The 8043-nt window shown below is 33.2% G+C and overlaps 1 pseudogene; it reads left to right on the top strand.

The window, feature by feature from the left end:
* The first annotated feature begins 1181 nt into the window (after window positions 1-1181).
* LOC144307138 (small ribosomal subunit protein uS10 pseudogene) lies at window positions 1182-1538 on the top strand (annotated as a pseudogene).
* The last annotated feature ends 6505 nt before the right edge of the window (window positions 1539-8043 follow it).

Genomic DNA, 8043 nt, shown 5'->3' on the forward strand with positions numbered 1-8043 from the left:
TGATTTTATTATTTAAGAATCTTCTTACATGGAAAAAATAGATTAGTAAGTGATGGGCTGTAACCTAGGTATAGATAATAAATAAAATATAAAATATAAAAATTGTTATCAAATATATTTTTAAATCAAACTCACCCATGTGTGTATGACCACAAAGAACACAATTATAGAGGAGATTTTTTTCTTTTATAATCTTTTACAAATACCTTTGAAAGATAAAGCATACTACTTGCCAAAATTTCACATGAAAAAGTAATGTGAAAAAATTTTAGGACATATTTCTAAAAATAGCAGTTTCCAGAGTACTGATTTATATCCAAAATATGAAAAAAAGTATTTTTGAAGTTCTTTAATGAAGAGATCTCCGTATTCTGCACATCATATTTGTTAGTTGTTTATTAAGTTGATAGATCACATAGTACAAAAATAATTCTTTCCCCTTCAGTTTAGAATTCAAGTCAGAATTTTCCATGGGATATAAGGAAAATGGAAAACAAGTTTAGTACTCTAAATGACTTTCTAAATGCTGAGTCCCAAGTGGTGGCTAGAGAATAATTCACAAAGTTACTATATGACTTTGGTCCAATCAAAAATTTTTGTCTCTCATTCATCTTGGATATCACAGAGGGATAATAATACCTCCCCCACTGAGTTACATACATTATAATATGAATGCCGTAAGAATATGTAGCTAAGGTGCTTTTAAAAATACAAGGTGAAAGTAAAGGTGCATGGTAAAATTCATTAATTAATTCATTTTTTTGGAAAAAAAAAGATTTTAGAGACAGGGAAGAGGAGAGCAGAGGGAGGAGCAGAGGGGGAGAGAAAGAGAGAATATCCAGTAGACTCCACCCTGAGCAAAAAGACCAGGGCTCCCTGAGATCATGATCTGAGCCAAAACCAAGAGTCCAAGATTAACCAACTGAGCCCATCTAGGCGTCCCCACATAATTTAATTTAAAGAAATCTTTTTTTCCCACCTTCTATAAAAACTAGGGTTCTATATCAAGACGGTATTCATTTTCTGAAAGAAAAAAAATTAATGTGAAAATGACCAAAAGCTCTTCAAGGAGGACTTTAGGTCACCCATAGCAGAGCTCTGGATGCTGCTACTGATCTTCACTCCTTGTTGTTAGCTCTCCCCAAGGTACAAGTAAAGCAGGCAGCCACCCTCGGCCATCCATGGCTTTCAGAGGCACTGGAGAAACACCTATAGAACCAGAGGTGGTGATTCACCGAATTAGAGTTACTCTAACTGGGTTCAACCTAAAACCTTTGGAGAAAGTACTTGCCAATTTGATCAGAGGCACAAAGGAAAAGAACCTCAAAGTGGAAGGACCACCTCAGGTGCCTACCAAGCCCCTGAGAATGACTATAAGGAAAGCTCTTTGTAGTGAAGATTCCAAGACTTGGGATGTTTTCAGATGAGGATCCAAAGGACTCATTGATTTGCACAGCCCTTCTGAGGTGGTTAAGCAAAGTACTTCCATTAGTATTGGGCCAGAAGTGGAGGTGGAAGTTACCATTGTAGATACTTAAATCAACCTTTTCCCTAAGCTATCCATTGTTTAAAAAATAAATAAAAATGACTCCCCCTCCCCCCCCAAAAAAAACTATCCAAGAAAAGTTTGAAAATAAATTACAAAATTTGATAAATATACTTAGAAAACTTGGATTCTTTTATCCCTGGCCTGTAGTTATCATTTTACTGATTCATTCAAATAGAATTTTACTGCATTTAATTTGTTGTACTCTTAGAGTTCATTCAGTTTTACCTATATTAAAAGAGCTAACACATGTAATATAAAGCATTCTGCCTATTTCATGTTAATAACTCAATAAAAATTAGCTGAAAACAATATTTATAGTAGTCCTGGTACCATTACCAAATTTTCATGCTGAAATTTCCTCCAGTGAGAGGCATGGATGCAATCTTTCAAATGACTCCTTTTTAAAATAGCCACATCAAGCAGCTCTTTTGATTGTCCCATTTGTTTGTAAGAAAGTTTCTCTCTACTTATAGGTACTTAGCTCTTCACAAGTGATTGGAAGGATGAAACAATCTGATAGGAGTTCCTTTGGTTGCACGCAAAAGGTTTTCTGAGCTTGTCTGATATCCTAACTAGAATTGGATGCATATATTATTGCCTTGATGTCTGAAACAAATTGATCTAACGTGATGTTAATTACTTGCTGTTTGCAGGGACAAACATGCATCGGATGGAGTAGTAAAACTTATGTTTAAGCATTTGAATTAAACAGAACAACTCATCAGGCTGTTTTGTTGTAAACACTGTGCTGTGCCTTCCTGCATTATCTACAGCCAATGACATCAATAGCCAGTGGTAGCGGCACTTGCAATATTTTAGTGTAGTTTTTACCCTTGTTTGAAGCTTTAACATATACATGAATAGATTAATTAACAAGAGGTCATAGAAAAAGATATGAAAAAGTCAAGGTGATGAAATTCCGAAACAGTGTATGAGCAAGGATATAGGTGTTATCAAAAAACAAAAGTAAATACAAAAAACCAACCCCCCAACACAACCATTTTTAAGGTGAAACTAGACCAACAAAGCTGAAAACACTGGAATTACTGTAGCAATATAGAGGGGAATCAGTAAAAACAAAGAAGTCATTGTTTTATCAAAATAAGTCTGAAAGAAGATTATGTAAAAATAGCACAGACCATATAGATTCTTCTTTGATATGCAACATAAACTGAAACTGGATAGGACCCTTCATTAACTGGAAAACCTAAGACCTCTGCCAGATGAAGCAATGATACACCATAACTAAGGCAGCATTGTAAGAAATGAGGGAAGCTTTGTAACTGGGAGTAACAGAGGTCAACAGAACAAAATACTGTGAGTTAAATTGTCAAATGTTAAGAAATTAGATAATCAGAAAAAAAAAAAAAAAGCTAGAAAGTCAAAATTTCTAACATTGAACTTTGAAGTGGCAAGTGTTGACCGAGAAGACAACGAGGCTATAAAGCAACCAAAAGTGTTTATTTGGAATCTTAGGGATTGTAATCCTGGAGACACACAGTCAACTGAAATCCTTGTGTACAGGTATACATGAATATGCAAGACTCAGGACATGGATTCTTTCCAGCACAATTACAGGACCAAATACACAGTTTTTGTGAGGTTATTGTTTCAGTCCAGGATGTGCAACTTATAAGGAACATGAGAGAAATGTGGAGATCAAAAAAGAATGGAACCCACAGGAGGGGATTAAATTTGAGTCCCTCATTGCTGCCAAGCCTCCTACTTCCAATGCAAGTATCCTCCAGCACAACACGGAGCCCTCCTCATGAAGCTGGATCAGATTCAAGAAATTGAAGCAGGGGATTCAGGAGATGGAGTTGTGTGGGCCCATCATGACTACCACGTGAGCCAGTAGATAAATAATGACATCACGTGTCACCTGCACCAGCCCCTCATGCCCTGTACACACCTTCCAGTACAAATAGAAGGGGGATGCTGTTTCTCTTTGCCCTGAAATTCTTACACAACATGTCCCTTGTGACCTATTCCCTATGATAACCTGAGACTATATGATGAAGAGAATTCTACAAAAGTGATTTTCTAAATTGACACAGTGCAAATCTGCCTTAAAGAGACTTTATACATAACATAAATCAAATATTGGATGTCTTAATCAACACCAGAATATAGTAATTTCTTTTTCTCAACAGCAATGAATTTCATTTCTACTGTTTTAGGTTTCTACAATTACGAAATTAATTTATGCTCATCATCATCCCCAAATGCTTCTCCTCTGAAATTACAAGTTATCCCTATTCTGTTTCTTACAACTGATAGAATATCCATGTGTCCATTACAGCTATTATTTATGTTTCCTTGAATATGTTTAATTTTTGTTGAGTGATTGAAATATCCTGCTTATGTTATCCTTAACTCTTTCCAAATTCAAAATATAATAATGCAAGTCAGAGCGGGATAATAAAATACATGTACAAATATATACAAATATATGTTAGGGCTGATGTACCACGTGTGCCTTTGAGAATGAGCAAGGAAATGTTCATAATGACTACTGCTACTTTGTCCATGACATTATATTCAAAAGGGCATATAGGTTACTACAATAAGAACAATTTTAGGTTGCTGTTTGTCATGATTAGAAAAGACAAAATTAGTAAATGTCTAATCAAAGTTTCACTAACTTTCATAACTTCTTGTTGGAGGAATAAAAATATTTTTCTTTGACCTTTATGTCCAATCACACCATCTCACCTAGAAGAAAGGATAGTTCACTCAACCCACATACTGAAAAAGAACAGAAAGAAAAAATAGTAGAGGGGAGAAAATAGGAAGCAACAGTTGAGTGCACAGAATATTGAGATTAAAAAAAAAAAAAGGTCTAGAGAAGATTTAATCTACTCAAGTTAATTAAGGCTAATATTCTTCAAAAAGTAATTTCCTGTTTTTTCTTCTCTAAAGTAAGTCTTCTTCCAAAATTAAATAGTGTAGCATTAAATGTCAATGAATGGTAAAGCTGCCACCACAAATATCTAGAGAACACTGGGAGTTCAGAAAGCCCATTGGAGCAGCTCCTAGTATGTAAATTCTTGGGTGGGGGTGAGGGGAAGAAAAGAAAAAAAAAAGGAACAAGGAAGTTAATTTATGCTTGAAACTAATCATGCTCCAAAAACTTTTGTTGTTCTCTTAGATTTCTTTACAGTCTGCTATATTTATGACTTTTATCAAAATTGTGTTTATTGTTCTGAAAATAAATGAAAGGTGTTGACATTTGGCACTACTCTATGCCTACTCTCCTATGGGAACAGCTATAATAAATGACTTGGAAGTGATTGTCAATTTCATTTTAACTAGCTAGATTCAACAACATGTCAAAATTTGAGATTGTCACTACACTTTTGCAAATTTGAAATAGAATAGTTCAAAATATTTTAAAAGTTAGATTTTCTAAAGTTATAATACAATATAAAGCTTGCTACATTTAAACAGAAACTAATGTTTCACTTACACGTGACAAATGATAAGGGAGCACTTAGAAAGGAAATTGATTCCCAGAGGTTAAGATGGCTTTGCCAAGAATAAGACATGCAATGTAAAATGTTCTTTCTTGATAAATTTACTCTCAGATTATCACTTTAGGAAAATGAGATACGTAAACTTATCATAATATTATTTTTAACAAAGTGAAAAAGTGGACTGAAGCATTATTAAATTTGGTGTATACAGACCTACATGTATAATTGAAGCAAAGACTATTGATTATTATTTTAATGCCATCCTGGAGAAAAAAGCTCTTAGTGGCATACAGTAGAACCAAATAGCTATTTAGCAAACTCAACAGAAGTTTCTTCCATTAATTTTGATAAACCTGTACAAAGAAAGAATTAAATTTTGGGATAAATACTATCAATAGAGCTGACACACTATTTGAAATGAATAATATTTATAGTATCCCAAATAGGAAGGCTTTAATAAGGTGAAATATCATAGCAGTTACTGTAAATTCTGAAGATAGCATTAAAGAGAGAGAGAGAGAGAGATTGATTTAAGTATAGGCTAGATAACAAAGTGGAAGGGAAACAAAGCAGATAGATAAAGCTAAATACTAGTCCAAAATTACAATAAAGATTTAGTCTGAAAAGATATAAGAGTGAGAGTCAGAAAACACTGATATATCCTCAGAGAAAACTAATAAGTAGACCATATTGAACAGGAAGGATTAGCCATGGGTAAAATTCAGTCTAATTCACTCGATGTGTCTAATTCCCACAATGTTAGAATCCTGAATTGAAGGACAAACATATTGGGTCATTCTGCACTCAGATACTTACTCAAAGACTATGGAAATCATCAGGAATAAAAATTACTCAAATAATATGGCAAGAAGTGAGCAAAATCAAATTATATTATCTTATTCCCAAACAAAGCTACTTGAAAATAACATAAACGTGACATGGATAATTTAAGAGAAAGTACATTCAATTCTAAAACAACAACAGCAGACCTCATGGTTGTGATCCCAGACTGATTGAAGAAAAGGAAGACTTACGTAATTATACTCCTTTCCCTTTTGAGGTACTTCAGTAGAAAAAAAAGTTAAAAATATTTCTTTATGGCCTTACTCTCTTATAATAAAACATAAATATAATTGTTCGGGAGTATGATGTTTGAAATTACCACCAAAATAAAATTCAAAAGCCTATCTCATATAAAAATAAAATACTCTCCAGGTTTATTTGTTGAACTATTTTTCAACTTTGAATGAGTCTATTAAATGCCGGTGATGATTTTTAGAGGCAGAGCTAAAATGTGTTAACCTACCAACTTCACTGTGTCACATACGTATGTGTGTACATGTACATATGTGTCATAATTACCATATTACAACCAATTGTAGTGTCTTCAGTATGTGTCTCTTTTCTGGAATCTCTTCACAAGCCTCAGGTTGACAGGGTCAATGCCATTTATTCTGTCTCAATAGATAATTTGGGAATGAATGAATAAAAATTCACAAGAAATGTAAAGTCAAAGCAAAGCTTTGTTTCTAAACTCTCCTAGCCACGCATACTCCCCCTTAAACCTAAACTCTTTCTTCTCTTATAATAAATTTATTTTAATTATTTCTAGGACATAAAGCCATGAAATAAAAGCCATGATGACAGTTTGAAAGTTAATTTGAATGTGTTTGATTTGATTTCTCCCAAGTGATGTAAATTTTGCAACATTGGCTTCAAGGAAAGACTTTTACCCTTACACCTTACTCAGACGGGATAAATAAATTCTATCAATAAAACATTTTATTAACTCTGTCTACAGTGTATACAGTAGTCATTTGTTGTGTCAATAAATTGCTGATTTTTATTAGTCATGCTGTTTTAAACAGAGCATAAAATACAGCTACATAATAACCTAAAACAGAAAAGAAAGGCTTTTACTGGCAATACTGACAATATAAGAAATATATATATTGGAGAAGGTGAAAAAGTGACTAGTAAAATAAAAATTTGATCACCACAGCAGGAGCTCCACAATTAGTGCAAAAAAGAGAATCATACGATTTTACCAGTTAGATAAAATTCTGCTTGTACTGGTGTGCAACATATATTAGTATAAAATTACTTACTTTTTAAGTAGCAGTCTGATAAATATAGAACCCATAGTTAATAAGTACCTACATGTGTTATGATTCATTTTGCAAATATTTAAGTTTGACATTCTGGAGTTTAGTTTCTCTCATAATTTTCCTAATATGAGAATTTACTGTTACCAATTTCCCTTTATTTAACACAGTTACCATATCACAACTTTTTAAATATGTAATGGTTCTTTTATCTATCAGTTCTAAGTAGGCTTTTTATTCCTATTATAGTTTCTTCTTTTACTCATTAATTATAGTAAGTGTTTTTAATTATCAAATATAGGGGTTGCAATTTTTAGTATTAACTGAATTAAGTTTAGAGAATAGATTGTAAAATATACATCATTTGGATATTTTCAAGTATGCTCTATTAATAACTATAGCAAACATTTTATATAGCATATATTATATGTCTGAAACTGTTCCAAATGGCTCACATATATTATGATATTTAATCATTAGCAGAGCTATGAGAACATGGTCTCTACATTTATGTCACATTTTACAGTACAGGGCAGAGGTGGCTAAAAGGGACATGAGATTGTGGAGATGAGCTGTTTTAAAGTAACACATAACAGTTCAGAAGCTGAATGATAATAAGGTGCCTCAGCCTTTCCTCTGTTTATAAAAATTAAAACAACTCTGCAGAACTTTCTTGTATAAAAATGGAACAGAAATATGCAAAGTGGTATCTCATGCTGAGAAAATCTCCATCTTGACTATGCTAATTTTTTCCATCACTAAGAATGAGAGAGTGTACGTACCATAAACCCAAATCAGCATCATCTCATGTAGAAGAGAATGTGCTCCAGTGAAACTGCTGCTGAACTGAAAACTTGGTTATAACCAAAGCAGCACAGGCAATAATAAGCCTTGAGAAAAAAAATACCAAACA

The sequence above is a fragment of the Canis aureus genome, chromosome 38 (assembly GCF_053574225.1).
Source record: "Canis aureus isolate CA01 chromosome 38, VMU_Caureus_v.1.0, whole genome shotgun sequence".
NCBI lineage: Eukaryota > Metazoa > Chordata > Mammalia > Carnivora > Canidae > Canis > Canis aureus.